Source organism: Muntiacus reevesi, chromosome 2 (assembly GCF_963930625.1).
Source record: "Muntiacus reevesi chromosome 2, mMunRee1.1, whole genome shotgun sequence".
Taxonomy (NCBI): Eukaryota; Metazoa; Chordata; class Mammalia; order Artiodactyla; family Cervidae; genus Muntiacus; species Muntiacus reevesi.
This window is the reverse complement of record NC_089250.1, coordinates 151,695,496-151,714,332: the sequence shown is the minus strand read 5'-3', so window position 1 is coordinate 151,714,332 and position 18,837 is coordinate 151,695,496. Positions and strand designations below refer to the sequence as shown.

The 18,837-nt window shown below is 37.0% G+C and overlaps 1 non-coding gene across 1 annotated transcript; it reads left to right on the top strand.

Moving 5' to 3' along the window:
* Positions 1–18,514: 18,514 nt before the first annotated feature.
* LOC136162045 (U6 spliceosomal RNA) lies at positions 18,515–18,621 on the top strand. The gene has a single exon (XR_010661897.1). It is a non-coding gene; the product is annotated as a U6 spliceosomal RNA (small nuclear RNA).
* The last annotated feature ends 216 nt before the right edge of the window (positions 18,622–18,837 follow it).

Sequence of the window (18,837 nt, the reverse complement as noted above, 5' to 3'; positions counted from 1 at the left end):
AACTGAAAGTTTGTGACCACCCTGTCATGTCCTTAAGTACCATTTTTCCAACAGCATTTCTTCATGTTGTGTCTCAGTGTCATATTTTGGTAATACTCACAATAGTTTGAAACTTTCCACTAGCAAAAAGATTATAACTCACTGGAGGCTCATATGTTAGTCAGCTCAAAAGGTTAGCATTTTTTAGCAATAAAGTATTTTTAATTAAGGTATATACATTTTTTTACATAATCATATTACATAATAGATTACATTGTACTGTAATAACTGTAATAACTCGCATTTGTTCTGAGAAGCCCCGAAAGTCATTCTGCTCTGGCCATCAAGACCACCATGGTTTTTAACTTCTTCTTCACTCTTCTTCAGTATCCCTCCTGGAAACTTTTCTTTGCCCATCTTCAAGATCCTTGCTCTTTACATGCACAGCTTAGCATATGGCTGGAAACCTAGCGGGGCATCTTTAAGTTTGGACACTCCTTTTTCTGTGTGTGCAAACTTCCTGGCCCATCTTCATTTTAGTACATGTCTTTACAAATTCTGATCACTTTAGTAACTCAGTATCTCCCTGAGTGGCTCAGAGGGTAAATAATCCACCTGCAGTGCAAGGCTTCCCTGCAAAGCTCAGATGGTAAATAATCCACCTGCAAGGCTTTGATCCCTGGGTTGGGAAGATCCCCTGGAGAAAGGAATGGCTAACTACTCAGTATTCTTGCCAGGAGAATTCCATGGACAGAGGAACCCGGCAGGCTACAGAACATGGGGTCACAACTGAGTCACTAACACTTTCACTTCACACGTTTAGTAACTCAGTTGTCAATTTCTCTATCCTCTTTTGGCGAGATGGTCATGTTCTGCCTAAATTCTTGGCTCTCTCAGGCCATAGATTTGAAAGTAATCTAAGTCAGAAAGTTTGAGGAGTTGAAGGGCTCACTTTACACGTTTCTCCACCATCAAAGAAAGGAAGTTCTATGCCACCTATATTCCAGTGTCTGAAAACAATTGCTTTATATAATTTATCCAGTTTTGTAGTGGTTTTTGGTTGGAAGACCAGGGCTAGTTTCTCTATTATGGGCAGAAGCAGAAGTCATACTGAAGTAGTCATACTAGTTATACTAGAATATACTTCATGGATTCCAATGGCTGATGGTTATACCTACATTACCCCTTTAATAATGTTATCAGTGAGAGTTAATCTTACATTGTTACTTGTAGTATTAGTTTTTCACCCTCCCCTTAGGAATTATAACCAGGATAATAGATTATTGGTCTGCTTGTTATCTATAATATTTTACACTGTCTGTAAGACACAGATCAAGATAAAATTCAATATTATTGACATGATAAAATGAAAATGATTAATCAGAAGAAGTTGATCATACTCATATGTGAATGGATTGGAAAGACAACAATATATTAGATTAAATATTTCATAAGACTAATCAATTTCTATTTGCAATTTTGTCATAAGAAATTAATATAAATTATAAAGACAGCTTTAAATACCATGGACAATGAAGAAAATAGAAAGTGAGTGAGTGTTAGTCACTTATCGTGTCCGACTCTTTGTGACCCTGTGGTCTGTAGCCTCCAAACTTCTCTGTCCATGGAATTCTCCAGACAAGAATACTGAAGTGAGTAGCCATTCCCTTCTCCAGGGGATCTTCCCTGACCCAGGGATCGAACTCGGGTCTCTTGCATTGCTGGCAGATTCTTTACCTTTTGAGCTACCAGGGAAGCCCAAAAGTAAGAGGTATGAAACAAAGTGATAACGTATATTTCAGATGAGATAAAATATTGAGTATGGGAATATGCACATTATTAGTTTATGATACATTTTTTACTGAGGGGATGTTTACTCAGGCAGGAATAGTTGAGTATAAGGATAGAAGATGTCACAGAAATAGGCAGAGTTGTCATTTTAAAAGGGGTTATTAAAATTTGGTAAATTCCCTTGCCAGATAAACATTCTTATAAATGTGTGTGTTTTGCAGCAATGAATGTATATTTCAACCTTATCTAGGATGTAAGTAAAGGATAAAGAAAAATCTGACTGGAAATTACTTTAAATCAAAGCATATATATGGTTGTACATTTCAGAGAAGGATTTATAATATTTAGCTTCTCCCAGTCAGTAAAATGAAGATTTATATGAAATTTAAATGATCCGATATAAAAACGTATTTTGCAAATGACCTTGCATATAATCATAATTTAATGAATGTTGATTCAATGAACTATTGCATATAAGTACTATCATTATCTTCATATTATAGGTGTGAATATGTTGCTAAGTGAGATTAAATAACTGGACAAAGGCCTTACAGGCAGGCAATGATAGATTTAGGATTCTAACAGAGCCACCTGACTCCAAAATTTCACCTGGCCTTGAATTTTAAAATATTCAAGTAGTATAACATAGAATCCTATATTCCAATACTAAAACATCAAGTAAGAAACATTTGACCTTTTCTTTCCTGGTACCCTGGATCCCAGAACAGGAAAAAGACACTAAGGAAATATCAATAACTGCATCCTTATTTAATAAGAATTTATCCATATCAGTTTATTAATATACAGATATATCATAATTATATAAAATCTTAATAATAAGGGAAACTGGAAACTGGGTGTATTGGAAACTTTCTGTATTATCTTTATAACTTTTCTGTGAGTCTAAAACTGTTATAAAATAACACTTCTCAAAAGCAAACCCACAAAATAGGAGAATACCTTTGCAAAATACATTTCTATTAACATCTAGATTATATAAAAAACACTTATGAATCAATTTTAAAAAGGAAAAATGGATAAGATTTGAATAGTCACTTCATAAAAGGTTACAAATGATCAATGAATATATAAAAATTGTCTCAGCTCCATCAGTCATCAAGATGATATAAATGAAGTAGCAAACCACTCCCCTACCTCAACCCCTACCTCCCATTCTCAACCCTTGAGAATGTTTACCAGCTACTCTGTAATTCCAGCTCTGGAGCCCTGTAAGGAAGCACAGGCAGCCTTCTCCTGCTATATATGAATTCTATTTGGTCTTTAAGTCACACTTCTTCCATGTTGACACCCTTGACCATTAACTCACAGGACATTTTGTCTTATTTGTTATAGAATTAACTAATCACATCATTACACATAACTTTTCTTGAATTGCTATCATTATCTGAATATTGATATGATGTTTTATAAATATATTTTTCTATGTGAATTGAATTCTGTGTATTACATTTATATGGTGTCATGTTATATTGCAGCAGGCCCACATAGATGTGTTAGATCAGATGCCTATCCCTCAGCCCAGTGTTTCAAGACATGCAAATGAGCCTTTCCCACACAAAATGTGGGTACTGAGTTTCCTACCAACTCTGGGTCACAGCACCAGAGATGGGGATTATGGTGAGACTGTGTCTACCTGTCTCTCTCTTTTGCCCAATGTGAAATCGTTCAGCCAGTTTCTATTTTTTTCCCTCCCAGAGAACATTGTTTCATATATAGCTGTGAATTTGGCATGTTTCTGGGAGGTCAGCATGCTGTTGCATCACCACCTGCAACCAGAACTTGTCTATATTTCTATGCACATTTTAATGTAGAGTTTTCTATGTGTGTTTTTATTTGGTTTTTCTATGTGTTAAATTCTACCCTTCATAAAGGTATAGGATGCTGTGTTAAAAACAACTAATAACTGAGTTAAGTTTTAAGGTTTCATAACCACAATCTCATTTCGTTTGTATGTCCCACATATCTCATAAATCTGTAATAATTAATGCCTTCATGATAAAGATGAAGCAACTGACTCTCAGACAGGGAATTTCTTCATGCTTATAAAGCCAATAATAATTCAGAGCTTCTGAGTCTAAATAACTTATCTCTATTCCAGCCAGTGCCTTTTCTACGTGTAATTTCTACCTTTGACTCAAACATAGGGAATTACTCATATAGGTGCTTAAAAATGTTTGTGACTATAGAGATAAGTATAAATGTACATTTGGTCCTAAAAGATGACTTGGAGTTTTCCAAGTGAATAAATAGGGATGGCCATTATATACAGAGAGATCAATATGTGCAGAAGCCATGGAATTGGAGATAAACAGGGAGGGTGAGAATGGTGATGTGCCTGGAGTGTGGAGACAGGGTGAGGAAGTGGTATTATTAGCAGAGCAAGCTGGAGAGATATGCATGGCCTCTCTCTGGAATAATTTCTGTCTCCAAGAATAGGGTGAACTCTCTACAATCCTGCTTGTCGAAGGACCTATACAACCTACTTTTTATAACAGAATATAAAAAACAAACTATAGGAGCCCCTACTTATTATGTTCCTCTTATATATTTTAGCCCCATAGTAGGTATTTTATGGATGTCATAAAGTTAATGAACTAGAATAACCCTACAAACTAGACACCATTATTCTCATTTCACTGATGATGGATTTGAAGGCAAGAGAGGATAACTAACTCACCTATGGCCACAAAGCTTATAGGCAGTGCATCCAGGATTTTACTCCAGATCAACCCTGAAACTTCTTAAGATTTTGCTGGTGATCAGAAGAAAGGGATACATATGCACATCACACATATTGGAAGCTGGGAGACCAGTTATGAAAGACAGAAATCATAAACCAGATACTTGACGTGTCAAGATGTCATAGAGCATGAATTAAGGCAGAATCAATGGATTTGGAGACAAAGATGGAATTTGAAGGATGTTTCTGGGGTTGACAAACTCTTGCCCTTTTCCAGTCCATCATGTTACACAGCATTAAGAATATCACACCATTTCCCTTTGGTCTCTTTGTGTAGAATTAAGTTTAAAAATTAATATGGAAAATAAGTATCTGTCAATTTTTCCAGCCTCCTGTCCTCTAGTCCAAGAATATCAATCTTACTCAAATTCTTCCAGTGTAATGAGGTCTCTCTGATCTCAGGGCCTTTGCATATGCTCCTTTCAATTACCTGATTTAGCACAAAAACTTTTAATTAGCTAATGTATCCTACACTCAGCTTACAGAGAGATTTTTATTTTTTAATTAAGAATTACTTTCTAATGATAAAGTCTGGTCAAAAGATTTAAAATAGACTTAATTTGCAGTAGTGACCTGCAGGTCATAAGAGTATTTGTAGAGGAACTATCAAAAATTTACAGGCTACGACAGACTACAACCAAAAATAACAAAGGGCTTAAAATATATTGACATATAAGGATATCCTCATTGAAGAAGTGAAAATTTTGGCTGAAGGCTTAGGATGAGCCAGCTTAATACAAGTAGAAGAGAGTTTGGTCGTGAAATGAGGGAAATTGAGAGAAAGATCATTCAGGGAAAATGAGAGAGTTGGCAGAGGACCCAGGTTGCAATGATCTTGTTTACATTCAAGTACCAGAAAGAGTAACAGTGAAGCTGGACACAGTCAGGGCAGGGAGGTTAAGGCTGCATTGGCAGACAAGATTGTTGTGCAGGTACGGGCCTTGCTGTCTATGCTGAGAGATTCTCTCTGTGCCACAGGGTACAGACGCTCAAGTAACCTTCATCCTGAGACGCAAGTGTAAGACTGTTTTTTCTTGGAGGAAACTTGGAGTTCAGAAATGACCTGTGGTTCTGGCCAATTTCATCAACCACCAAATTACCATCTTCTCGTCTTGATGGAGAATTCAAACAAGTTTCTTACACAGAGTAGGAAACAAATCAAAATGTGTCTGCGGAAAAGGTCAACAACGAGCTGGTAAATCTTCCCACACTTCCCACATGAAAAGAACACTTCAAATCTGGTCCTGTCAAGTACTCTTATTCACTTCAATATTGTTCTTGGCCGAAGGAAAGACCTATGGGGTTTGTGGAAGTTGGCTCTTTCAATATAGAATTTTTCATGCTCCTTATAAAAATGTCAGTGGGTTGATCCAAAAATATTTTTATTGGCATCTGAGCTGGTGAGTCTGCAAAAGACTCTGTACTAGTTGATTTTTTAGAACACACCAGGCTCCCTCCAGGGAAGAATAGATAAAGTCCTTGGATCTGAATCTAGAGAAATTTCCTCTCACAGCTCTCTGCAAACATGTTATTTTACAGCAAACCTGAGACAACTAAAACTGCCCTAGCTTGCCAGGAAATAGCCATTTTATTCCTCTTCTTCTTCTTTTGACTTAAAAAATATCAGTTTCAAATAGTTTTATAAGTTTTATTTTGTAATAATTTTTGTTTTAGGGTGACAGAGGCATCACCAACTTGTACCCGTAAAATAGTCTATTTTTTTTTTAATTCCAAAGCATTCATTCATAAAAAAAACAATAACTCCTATATACTCCTCTTAACAGTGTAACATGTGTTGCTTCTTTGATAAGAGGTAGAGAAAGCACTGATCTTTCAACTTAGTCTGCAGCCTGGAGACCAGACCATTGAACAAAGCCTCTGATGTAGCCACACCAATCACTTCACTCAGACTTCCCTGCAAGGTCGGACCTTTCACCAATGTTCCAGTTGAGGTTATTTCCAAGCCAATTCTAGTTTTCCCTGTGGAGAGAAGGGTGAGGACAAGCTGGGCTATGGCAGTTAAATGAGGAGAGAAGCCATGATGTCTTTATGTCATGAATGGTCTTTTGCAGGTCATTCTCATGAGAAAGAATAATAGCAGTTACTATTTGTTGAGCATCTATCTACTCTTCATGAGACTGTGCTAAGCACCATAGATGGTTATTTTATCTACTATTCTACTATCTATTATATCTACTATTCTAATCATGGATATTATTACTGCCTCTCCTTTGCAGATATGGAAAGTAAGGCTTAAAGTCAGTGTGGGATAAAGCCAGTACTGGAGTTCCATTAAGCTTTTTAACACATTCATAGATAGGTTGGTGATGCTGAGTGGGCTCAAGAGTGATCCCCTAGAGGTTTGGTTTGTCTGTTAAACAGTGATCATTTTAAGATTGTGATGAAAATTAAATAAACCAGAGTTAGTGAGTAGGCCTGGCACATTGCCTGTTATCAGGTAAATGACTTTGCTTGACTCTGAACTTTGGAATCATTTCAAAAGCAGACAATGAGTGACTGTTTTGGCTCATTTAAAGGCATTTGTTTTACTAGAAAGCATTTTTATAAGTAGTTGGCTATTCATACCCTTGAAGTACTTGAATAATCTTATCCATGAAGATACAGAAAAGGTGACGATACAGCCATTGGGCAGCTGCTCAGATGCAATCATCTGTGATATTCATAGACAGTAAGAAGGAATTCACAGAAAGCTTCAATCAATAAATATTTATTTTTTTGATTGCAAGATACATATACAGGTGTTCACAGTGTGTGTTGATACTCCCTTTATATCTGAAAGATTTCATTATTGCAAACAAAAATGTAATACTAGCAAAGAGAGCCCTCTCAATGCCTCCAGTTTTCAGACTGAACACTGTTTTATTTAATATTTCCATTTTTGCTTCTCTTTCAAGGGGCCTACACAGAGGCAACATGCTCTCAGTCTTGGGTTGATTTATCTTGGGACCTTTGTACTTAAGGGCCAATACTTTTATCATGAAATAACTCTCTAACTGTGCCTTCTGTGACTCTAACATCTCTAGAATGTTTGCCAGAGAATAGGCACTGTATCTCAGCCTCTTATTTTTACTCTGGGCATGAAGCACACTTAAGAACCAGCAAGATGGAAAGTTCAGTGATGGCGAGGAACTCATTTGTATTTTCCTATAGGAAATATTCTTTAATGGCTAGAATAGCATCTGGCACATAGGTGGTGTTTATGAAGTATTTGCACATTAACTGATTGCTTGATGCTATGTACTAGGACTTTATAAACTGTCATAATTAAGGATGGGTTAGTCTTGTCAAGGATTGTCATTCCTCAAGTTTCAACCTTTAACCCTGATGAAATTAATCTTAGGAAATAAGCAGCAGATGTAAAAGCATGGCTAGGGGTATGAAACAACAATACCATCATCAATTGCAATAATAACAATAAAAATTAATTATGTTTACCATGTGCCAGGTACTGCATTTAGTGCTTTATGCATTATTTCATTTGGTCCTTAGGAAACATATATATATATTTTTTTTTTACCATTCATGAGTGAAAAAATTGAGGCACAGGGAAGTTAAATAACTTGCTCTAGGCCCTAAGAAGTTGCCAAGTTGGGCTTTCAGCCTTTCAGCCTAACATCTCCAGATCCTGTTTGCTTTTTCAAAGTAAAAATGGATATTGTAGAAGACTTCATGTGGAGGGTTTGTTTTCCTTCCTCTAGTGCATGCTCCTAGCGGCATCAAATATTTATAAATTCCATATCATCTTCTTTTGGCAGCATGATGAGGTAGTATTTAACACATATACTGAAGTCAAAAGGACCAGATTAAGAATTCCTGTTCTGTGTTTAAAAGTTGTGCTCTTAAAACTTCTACATAAGTGACTAAATCAGTTTCTTATTTTATAAGTGGGGATGGATTTGTATTCTACAGCTATGTACTGCTTGACCCCATAATATGCAAAATACTTTAGTACAAAGTCTAATATAGATTATCATTGTCTTGTAATACCAAAAATGATTGTTATGGAAGTAGCATGGATTCTTGGTGTTTCTGTTATGAGATGAATATAGAGCAGTGGGTGAGATTTTGACGTGGATGCTAAGTAATTTAGGAGACAGACCTTGGATCATTAGAATCCCCCCATGCTCGTACAATCTTTTTGAAAAGTCAATTGTCAAATCAAAATTATGTGGTTAGAATGATCATATCTTCCTCTAAAATAGGATCTTGTGAAATAACAAAAGATTTGTTTCTGATATAAACACACATACACACACACACACACACACACACACACAGGCTTACCAATCCCTTACAATAGATTTAGTTATACTTGTATGAACAAGACTGAATGAGAAGATAATATTATCTACAATTGTGACTGACTTAGAAAATTTGAAATGCACAGCCACACTGTCTATAATGCAGAGTCTTAATAAAGGAGGTACTTCTCTCTGTATTAAAAGACATCAAAGTCCTCATCCATAGAAGACATATTTTTCTTTATCCCAAATCCAGAAACTTTTTTCTTCCCTACCGTCTCTTCCCTTTTAGTGAATATTTGTCAACAGCACAGTCACATTATTATCTTTCTAGGTTAATTTTTCTGGCAGTTCACATTTTCTCAGCTCTTGGACATATTCTGTAGAATGTCCTATTCCATGAACATATTCCTCCACTCTCTTGTCCCAAGTTTGCATTATGCTGGGTGGTATTAAATTTTGTGATTGACTGATTATTCCCAATTTTTTCCTTTCCCTATTTTCCCCCTCATGGATAACTAAGTTCTAAAGCCATTATGTTGGGCAGAGTGACAGAAAACCTGTGCTAGAAGGTAAGGGAGCCACAGTGACCCTGGCACAGGGAAACAGAGGTGAAGCCGGGCAGAAAGGTCTGCCTCCATGTTGTGGGTGGTGGGAGAGGCCCAGCTTGGTGTGTTGGATACAAATAGATAAGGACTAAGGCTAACCTGTTAGGGATGGCCCCACATTAATTGTTGGAGCCCAAGGTGAGGATTGGAAGAGATGAAATATTGGTTATGAACAGGGGTATTAATAGAGAAACAAGAAAATTAAGGACAATGGGAGCTTGCTTGCACACTGTCAGAGAAGGGAGATCAAATATCAAAAGTGAGAAAACTGAAAGGAATACCTTCAGTTTTGGTAGATTGGAATTCAAAGTTTCAGTATGACTTCATGGAAGTGTGTGTTTGTGTGTGTGTGTGTGTGTGTGTTTTCATTCCTTTTTTTTTTTTTTGTCCACTGAAAAGGTCTGGGAAAGGTGAGATATCAGTAAAAATGAGCACACCTTATGCTCATATCTTATTTTCTGAATGTATTAATATTATCCACTAATAGGAACCAGTTTTGTGCCAGAATATAAGAAAATGCACAGAGTGATGATCCATGTCAAAACAACATAAAAGTCAGTTTGGAGGGGACTCTCTTTGCCAAATTAAGTGTAATTTGAGCATTAAAATAAATAATGTTAGTGTGCTTGTGCGCTAGGTTGCTTCAGTCGGGTTTAACTCTTTGTGGCCCTATGGGCCAGGCTCCTCTGTCCATGGGATTTTCTAGGCAAGAATACTGGAGTGGGTTTCCATGCTCTCCTCCAGGGGACCTCTTATGTCTCCTGCACTGGCAGGTGGGTTTTTTACCAATAGCGCCCCCTGGGAAGCCTCAGTAATGCTAGTAACAGATTAATCATTATTAATCATTGCATAAAACAGGAAATCATGAATCTAACCATATATAAGTAAATGAATAATTTTGAAGAGAAAAATAAATTTTGTACCATTTCAAAGTAAATCATTACCAAAAAATTTCTGGAGAAAAAAGTTATTTTTGCAGTGGAGAAGCACCACTGAACATCATTTATAATAATAACATGAGCACTACCAGTAATGGGGCAAATTTAAATCATTAAGATGATAAAAAAAGAAAACAGAACAAAATGTGCTTATAATCTAACCATGAGGTTATAGCAGACAAACCCATGAGGGACATTTAGCAAAATACCCGACCTTCAATCTTCAAATGTGTCAAAGTTTGAGAGTCAAGGAAAGATAGAAAATAGGCCATAGCTAAAAAGGACTTGATAGGGAAGTACAGTGAATGGTTCTGAGTAGGACATTTTTGTTATAAAGTCATTCTTGGGACAATTGGTATATGAGTGTTAAAATATACCAATGTTAATTTCTGGCTTTAATGATGATCATTGTATTATAGTTACATGGGAGAATGCTCTTGTTTGATGAAATAACATGAAAGTGTTGTGGGGTTCTGAGATCAGCAGCTCACTATCAAGCAGTTCAAGGGGGAAAATGTTCTTTTGTAGTCATTTCATGGCTATGCAGAGCATTTTGAAGTGCCAGTGGCTCTTCTGTAAGCTGTAATCTATTAGCTTTGTCTCTTTCTCTGTCTTTGGGAAAACAGGCAGATCTCTGTTCAGCTCTGCCACTTTTAAGTTGTGTTACTTGATTCAGAACATATATAATCTTTCCAAACCTCAGTGTTGTAACTTATAAATTGAGGGTACTACTACATGTAAAGGGAATAATAGCACAGTAGCTGGTCTGGGTTAATTACTCAGTGAGAGTTAGGTGTGGCATGATCGTTGTTGTTCAAGCATTTCTGTGTCACATCAAATCTCACCCTTTTCAACCATTTTTAATAGTCGATATTTTGGTATACATTCTGAATCTATATGCCCTTTTATTATATATGCATTTATAAATTATCTTTTGTGTACTTTAGATTGTTTTTAAACTTCTTGCTATTTTGCACACCATTACAGTGGACACCCCTGCCTGTGTCTTTATTTGTTCACTTGTTCCCTTGAGATACAATCTTAGAATGAGCTGGAACTCCTGGATAAAAGGCACACTTGTCAATTTAAAATAGGTGTTAGCAAATTTTTTCTCTAAGGAGACAGATATTTTACATTTTTCATGCCATATAATTGTAGTGTTCCATATTTTTTTGTTATTAAAATCATGAAAGAAAGAATTCCTCTGATATTTTTAGTTCTAAAATACTGAAAACACCAGAGGAAATAAATTTTTATTTTACAATAAACTGTATATAGAAATTCTACATTGTGATGGGGCAGGTCAGTTGCCAAGGATGGAAACTTGTTTGTCTCATCTGGCAGCCTTGACTCTTGTCATATTAGGTCCACCACCCAGTGTATCTCCTGAAATTACTGACTTTTAGGCAGAGAAGAGCTTGAAAAAACAGTATAGTGGTGTTTTGGTCTCTAACATAGTGATTAGCTTATTATAATGGATTTTAAACATCATTTTAAAGTAAGAGAAAGCAGGACATAGGTCATGAAGAACTGGCAGTGTGGCTTTTAAAAAAGAGAGGACGATATATTTAGCTACTTCTGAAATGGCAGAGATTAAAGGCTCTAGTTTCTTCAAGGCCAAGCCTTACTCTGATACTTTCTTGTATATTTATTTGCACCATCTGATAATTGCCTGCCTCTTTTTGCCTTACGATGGTTTGCATTTCCCCAGCTGATATCTAGACTTTAAGAGAATCTGGGCATTTTCCCTAATCTAAACCTGCTGGTTATGGAGTAGGAATCTAGGCAGCAATATATGTCTGATATAACCAGGACTCACAGTGCTTTAGGCAGAAAGTCAAAGTTCCTGATAAGGGCATTTCCCAGGACAGATTTTGCTGTCCTACCACTTCCCCCTATCACACAATATGCATTGTTGTGGGAACTGGAGGCTCCTAGAACTAAGAAGGATTATATTTCAGTAAAAAAAAAAAATTCATAGATACTATGTTCAGAATGTGTGTTCTGGAGGTAGGATGAAGATGTCATGAGATGGTTTCACAACTAATTATGATACTAACCACATAAGCACCTGTATAGGACCCACTATTTTCCAAGTATTGTTCTAAGATCTTCACAAATATTAACTAACTTAATTCCCACAACAACCTTGTGAGATCAGTTCAGTTCAGTTCAGTCACTCAGTTGTGTCCGACTCTTTGCAACCCCATGAGTCGCAACACACCAGGCCTCCCGGTCCATCACCAGCTCCTGGTGTTTACTCAAACCCATATCCATCGAGTTGGTGATGCCATCCAACCATCTCATCCTCTGTCATCCCCTTCTCCTCCTGCCCCCAATCCCTCCCAGCATCAGGGCTTTTTCCAATGAGTCAAATCTTCACATGAGGTGGCCAAAGTACTGGAGTTTCAGCTTCAGCATCAGTCCTTCCAATGAACATCCCCAACTGATCTCCTTTAGAATGGACTGGTTGGATCTCCTTGCTGTCCAAGGGACTCTCAGGAGTCTTTTCCAACACCACAGTGCAAAAGCATCAATTTTTCGGCGCTCAGCTTTCTTCACAGTCCAACTCTCACATCCATACATGACCACTGGAAAAGCCATAGCCTTGACCAGACAGACCTTTGTTGGCAAAGTAATGTCTCTGCTTTTTAAGATGCTATCTAGGTTGGTCATAACTTTCTTTCCAAGGAGTAAGCGTCTTTTAAGTTCACGGCTGCAGTCACCATCTGCAGTGATTTTGGAGCCCAAAAAAATAAAGTCTGACACTGTTTCCACTGTCTCTCCATCTATTTCCCATGAGGTGATGGGACCAGATGCCATGATCTTAGTTTTCTGAATGTTGAGCTTTAAGCCAACTTTTTCACTCTCCTCTTTGACTTTCATCAAGAGGCTCTTTAGTTCCTCCTCACTTTCTGCCATAAGGGTGGTGTCATCTGCATATCTGAGGTTACTGATATTTCTCCCAGCAATCTTGATTTCAGCTTGTGCTTCCTCCAGCCCAGCGTTTCTCATGATGTACTCTGCATATAAGTTAAATAAGCAGGGTGACGATATACAGCCTTGACGTACTCCTTTTCCTATTTGGAACCAGTCTGTTGTTCCACGTCCAGTTCTAACTGTTGCTTCCTGACCTGCATACCAGTTTCTCAAGAGGCAGGTCAGGTGGTCTGGTATCCCCATCTCCTTCAGAAAATCCAAATTACCTACTTGCAAAAATTGTACATTCTCTTTGTCTAATTTGACATGATTTATTTCGAGATCCTGGTAGAAGTGTTATTTCAGAAGGACACTAGATGGCAATATATGCTCCTTAATTTATGGTGGGGGAAGGGAATCTGAATTTAAGATTGAACTGTCAAAAGTACACAAAATGCTCAGCAATGTAAAAAAATACATCAGTGTTTTATTTATTCTGTAACTCTGTAATAATTATTCTTTTAATTAAGTAGAAATAAGTCAAGGGAAATAGTTAAGCACTGGGAGTCATTGTACTAGAAATCTAATACCCTGCCGTTTTTGGGAAAAAGAGAACACTCTATCTCAGAAGACTGTGAACAGAGAAAGGGTAGAGACGTGCAAACCTCATCTATCCCCACTTTTTATGTCAAGCAAGCTGCTTATGATTTCTGTGGCCCAGATGGTCATGTAGGAGTGCAGTGGGTAAGGTAGATATGCCTCAATATGGAAAGCATTACACTTTCTTAAAGAAAAAATATTTAAGAAATATTAGCCGCATGTTCAAAACTTGCCCAAATATCATCTTTTGGGTAAATTGTTTTTAGTTCTAAGAGATAGTCTTAAGGGTTGCAGTTGTTTTCATTCTTGACAGTAATTTGCATGTGACTTTACCTCCTTACTCTATCAATAAAACACTGTTATATAAAATATATCTTTCTACAAATAAGTTTATGTATGGTATCAGCTGCTGCTTTCAGCATCTGATATTTACAAGTGGTACACTGGATCCACTTAACTATTGTCAGGAGATTTTCGTGTGTGTGTTCATGAGATAATATCTATGTATTTATATTCAGAATTTGTCTCATACACCCATCACCCTCTGCACCATCTGTGAATTCTCTATAGTTGCAGTTAACATTTTTAGACACACTGTTGTATATTAATAGCATGACTACTCTTTGAACCCAATTGGTGATTTATTTTAATGAAATATGGGAGATATATATGTGTGTGTGTGTGTGTGTGTGTGTGTGTGTGTGTGTGTGTGTATTTAATTGTTGCTTTACACTTTTGTAAGAACATGGGCTTGAAAAAGGGAACAGAAAGTTAGTCAGTGGATTATTTGCTATTATGTTCCACTGACTGAGCTGCTGATTTTTGGTGCAACTCTAGTTTAATTGTTTCCATTGGCACATCACTCTCCTGTTGTAAAATAAACAACTTGTTTCAAAGTGTCTTCTTCCATAACTAATGAGGAATTAATTTGCTTTAAATCTTGTAAGTAAAAACTAGATTATCTTTATCTTAAATATTTATAAAATAACAATGTTTAAAGTTATGGAATAAGTGTGTGTCATTGTAAATATTTAAGACACACAACTCTTCTTACTACTTTTCTCTCAAGGCAGAAATAAAAATTTTTTTTAAAAATAATATGTGCTCATTTTCTCATTAAGAGATTGTGGAAAATCAAGACCAGAGGCTAAAATTACTTGCAATTTGAATGTCCTCCCCAGAAAGATTTATGAAAGGCAAAGTGTCAGTATAAGACATTTTAATTGAGTATCTGCCTTAAAGGATCAGCCTCTAATGGAGACATATTTATACTTTTCATCCGTAATCGAATAATTGGACTCATTTCTGAGTTTGGGATTACTGAAGGGTTTCTTACACAGCAACTTGATACAAAATATTCAGTTCAATGAATAGTCAATAAGAGTGAACTTTCCCACACCCAACTCAATGGATAAACAACAGAACTGAAGTCAGAGAACATTTCTCATCAAAGGTTGAAATAGGTAGCATTTCATGAGTAGCTAACCACTAGGTGACAAGAATTTAAAGTGAATTATCTCTAACCACCGCAATACTTTAAGATAACTGTTTCTCTCCAGTTTACAGGGGTGAAAATGAAGTCTGGTAAATTAAATAGCTTGCTATTAATGGAATTGTCTTATTCCACACAGACAAGCCAATTGCCATATTAGTTCTCCAAAGTACAATGCACATGCACACCCACGCACCCACCCAAACAGTACTCGAAAGATTCTGGGGTTGGACCCGTTTTAAATGATGTATTTTAAAACTATTTGTGATGAAGAGCTATGCATAATTATGTCTGGAGAACTAAACGGTGTATATGCCACATTGCGTAGAAGATGGCTGTTATGTTTAGCTGTCAAGTTACGTCAGACTCTTTTGCAACCCCATGGACTGGTAGCCCACCAGGTTCCTTTGTCCATGGGATTTTCCAGGCAAGAATACTGGAGTGGCTTGCCATTTCCTTCTCCAGGGTATCTTCCTGACCTAAGGATTGAACCTGCATCTCCTGCATGCATCCCCTGCATTGAAGGCAGATTCTTTACCACTGAGCCACCAGGGAAGCCCAATGCCTAGAACATAGCAGATGTTTAATAAAATTTGGCAAAAGATTGAATGAATGCAGTGGCATTGCAGTAAGCTATTATTTGTGGCAATGTAAAACATTTATTAATACTGTACAAAAACAGTATGTCAATATTTTGAGATAATATTAAAAATATGGTTTACTGAGATGGGTCAAACTGATGAGGATAGAAAGGAAGAAATAATCTCATATTTTCTAATCTCCAACAGAGATTAAAATTATTCCCAAAGACACATTCGCTTTAGATGTGATTCACAAATGAAATTCATCATGACCAGAATGGTCACCTCTCCCCCTATTCCCAATCTATTAAGAAGGCTAAAAATTGTGCTTCTATTTTAGAGGTATTGAACAGAGAAGGTGATTGGGAAATGAATGATGAATCAGCCACCCAAAGTGTCTGTCAGAGAGAGATGTATGAGTACTCCTCAGCTCATTTTTGGCACATTGGTAACATTAAGTCAGCATTGAATATTTGGATGAGTTCCATACACCTTGGGGCTTTCCCCCTCTTTAAGAAGTTTCCTTATAACATTTTGGGGAGACTATTTATTAAGAATCTCAAATCATTTCTAAAGTGTAATCAGTTGTCAATTCTTCTGCAAATATGTACTTATATAATCACCTATATAAAAAAAATTCCAAAGACCTTATCACTGTTGTTTCCTTTTATATGGTTTATGATTCTTCATCCAAAGTCCAATTCAGTCAATTTGGTAAAAGTTGTCTCAATGATCCTCTTGCTATTTTGTATTCTTTGTTTCTCTGATGGACTGTTTCTACCTGTCTTTGCAGTTCTCATTTGAGTGTTTCTAAGTTACTAGTGTCCTACCTTGGGTAGCAAAACAGTTTTTGACTTGAGATGGACTCAAATGTCTGGATTATTTAGGAGGGGAACTCCCCCCTTGTCCACTAAATTTTCTTCCTGGGATAGATCTCTCTCACCAGCAAAGATGTGTGATATCATAGTTGACAGCTAAACCATAACTGTGGTGCAGAGTCACCACAGGAAATGAATCTGTCCCTTGAATTAACTGAAATCTCCTCCTCCCTGTGTGTGTGTACCCGTCACTCTGTAGCTGCCTCCTCCTCTCCCTCATTCTTCTGCCAAAGCCTCTGTGTTCGTTGCTGTGTGGCTGGGCTTTGATTGAGTGGATCACACCTGTTGCCTCTCCTCTCTTTAATTCGAATATCGACGACTAACAGAGAGCACCCACCACCACCAGAGGGCACAGGGAAGATAGTAGCAGTAGGATTTCTTTCACTGGTTTGGTTCCTTGGGACTCCAGACTTCTCTCTTTCCAACATACAATGAGAAGACATCCTTGAATTTAACAACAAACTTCAGAACTACGATAAAATCTCCCCCCAAACCAAAAACAATCCAGAACCTATGAAAGGTCAAGGAATCCCTTTTGTGTGAATTAAAATTGCCAAAGTGCTAAGCAAAAGCAGTTTTGGAGAAGGAAGCTTTTCTTATGGAAGGTTTGAATCAGGTTTTAAAAACCAGGTCCAGCGGCCATTATTCATGGAGGTGTGTGCCCACAGTGACAGAAGAGATGGATCAGTAGTCAGGGTGTCAGCAGACTCAGCTGGTCCTGTCCTACCCACAGACTGCTCCATCAGCTACTTCCTGCCCCAGCACCACCATACTGCTCCTCTTCCACAACTCCAGATCCAGAGAGGCCAGACGTCAAGAAGTCCTGTCTTCAGGATGTGGTTTATTGTCAACTGTTTACTTAAGCTGTAGGCCTTTCAACTATATCTTTGAGAATCTAGAAGGTGGGTTAGGGAAGCACTGTAAATACCATTGAGGCTGGGGCTGTAAGGAAGGCAGAAGGGGGTGGCTTTAGCATCAGTGTTATTAAGGGTCAAATCTAGACCCCACCATTGGCTGCTGAGACCATGGGCACATGACCTAAATTCTCTGAGTATCAGTTCCTCATATCTTTCTAGAAATCATATGGAGGAAATAATATCTCCTGCAGAATTTCTAAGAGGATCTAACAATTTAAGAAAATGTGTATGAAATATTCAATATACATCATCACAAAATGGTAGCAGTTGTTATGAAATATCAAAACTATGAACATGCCACTCGTGACTTAGACGTTTTGCATAAATAATGGAATTAGCCAGACAGGCATGATTTTTACTTATGTGTGTACTTACTCCACAAAGTGATTTCTCTGCATTGAGTGAGGAAATCAGTTGTTTGGTAAATGTATTCTGGAGACATCCTTTTTCCTGCTGTGAAAATTAACAGTGTGAAGACTTTCTACAAATGCCATCATTTTTGAAGTGTGTAAGTAATTATTCATTAAGTAATATTTTCATTGATGAAGCATCCATGTTACTTCCTTTATCTCGTTTTTTTTTTTTCATAAATTTACTTGTTGAGTTTAATTATAATCACCTTATAATTACTGTATTTGGCATTAATTGTATTATATTAAGCCATTAGCAATATTATTCACCATAAAAATAATCAAATAATGAACAAACATAGCACATGGCTTACCTGTAATACCTTCTTTCTTCCCATTTCTCTCCTTTTCTTTCTAACATATTTGAAAAGACTTCTTGTGCTCGCTTCGGCAGCACATATACTAAAATTGGAATGATACAGAGAAGATTAGCATGGCCTCTGTGCAAGGATGACACTCAAATTCATGAAGCATTCTGTATTTTTACACTTTCTAACACCATACACAAAAATAAACTCAAAATGGATTAAAGATCTAAATGTAAGACCAGAAACTATAAAACTCCTAGAGGAGAACATAGGCAAAACACTCTCCGACATAAATCACAGCAGGATCCTCTATGACCCACCTCCCAGAATATTGGAAATAAAAGCAAAAATACACAAATGGAACCTAATGAAACTTAAAAGCTTTGCACAACA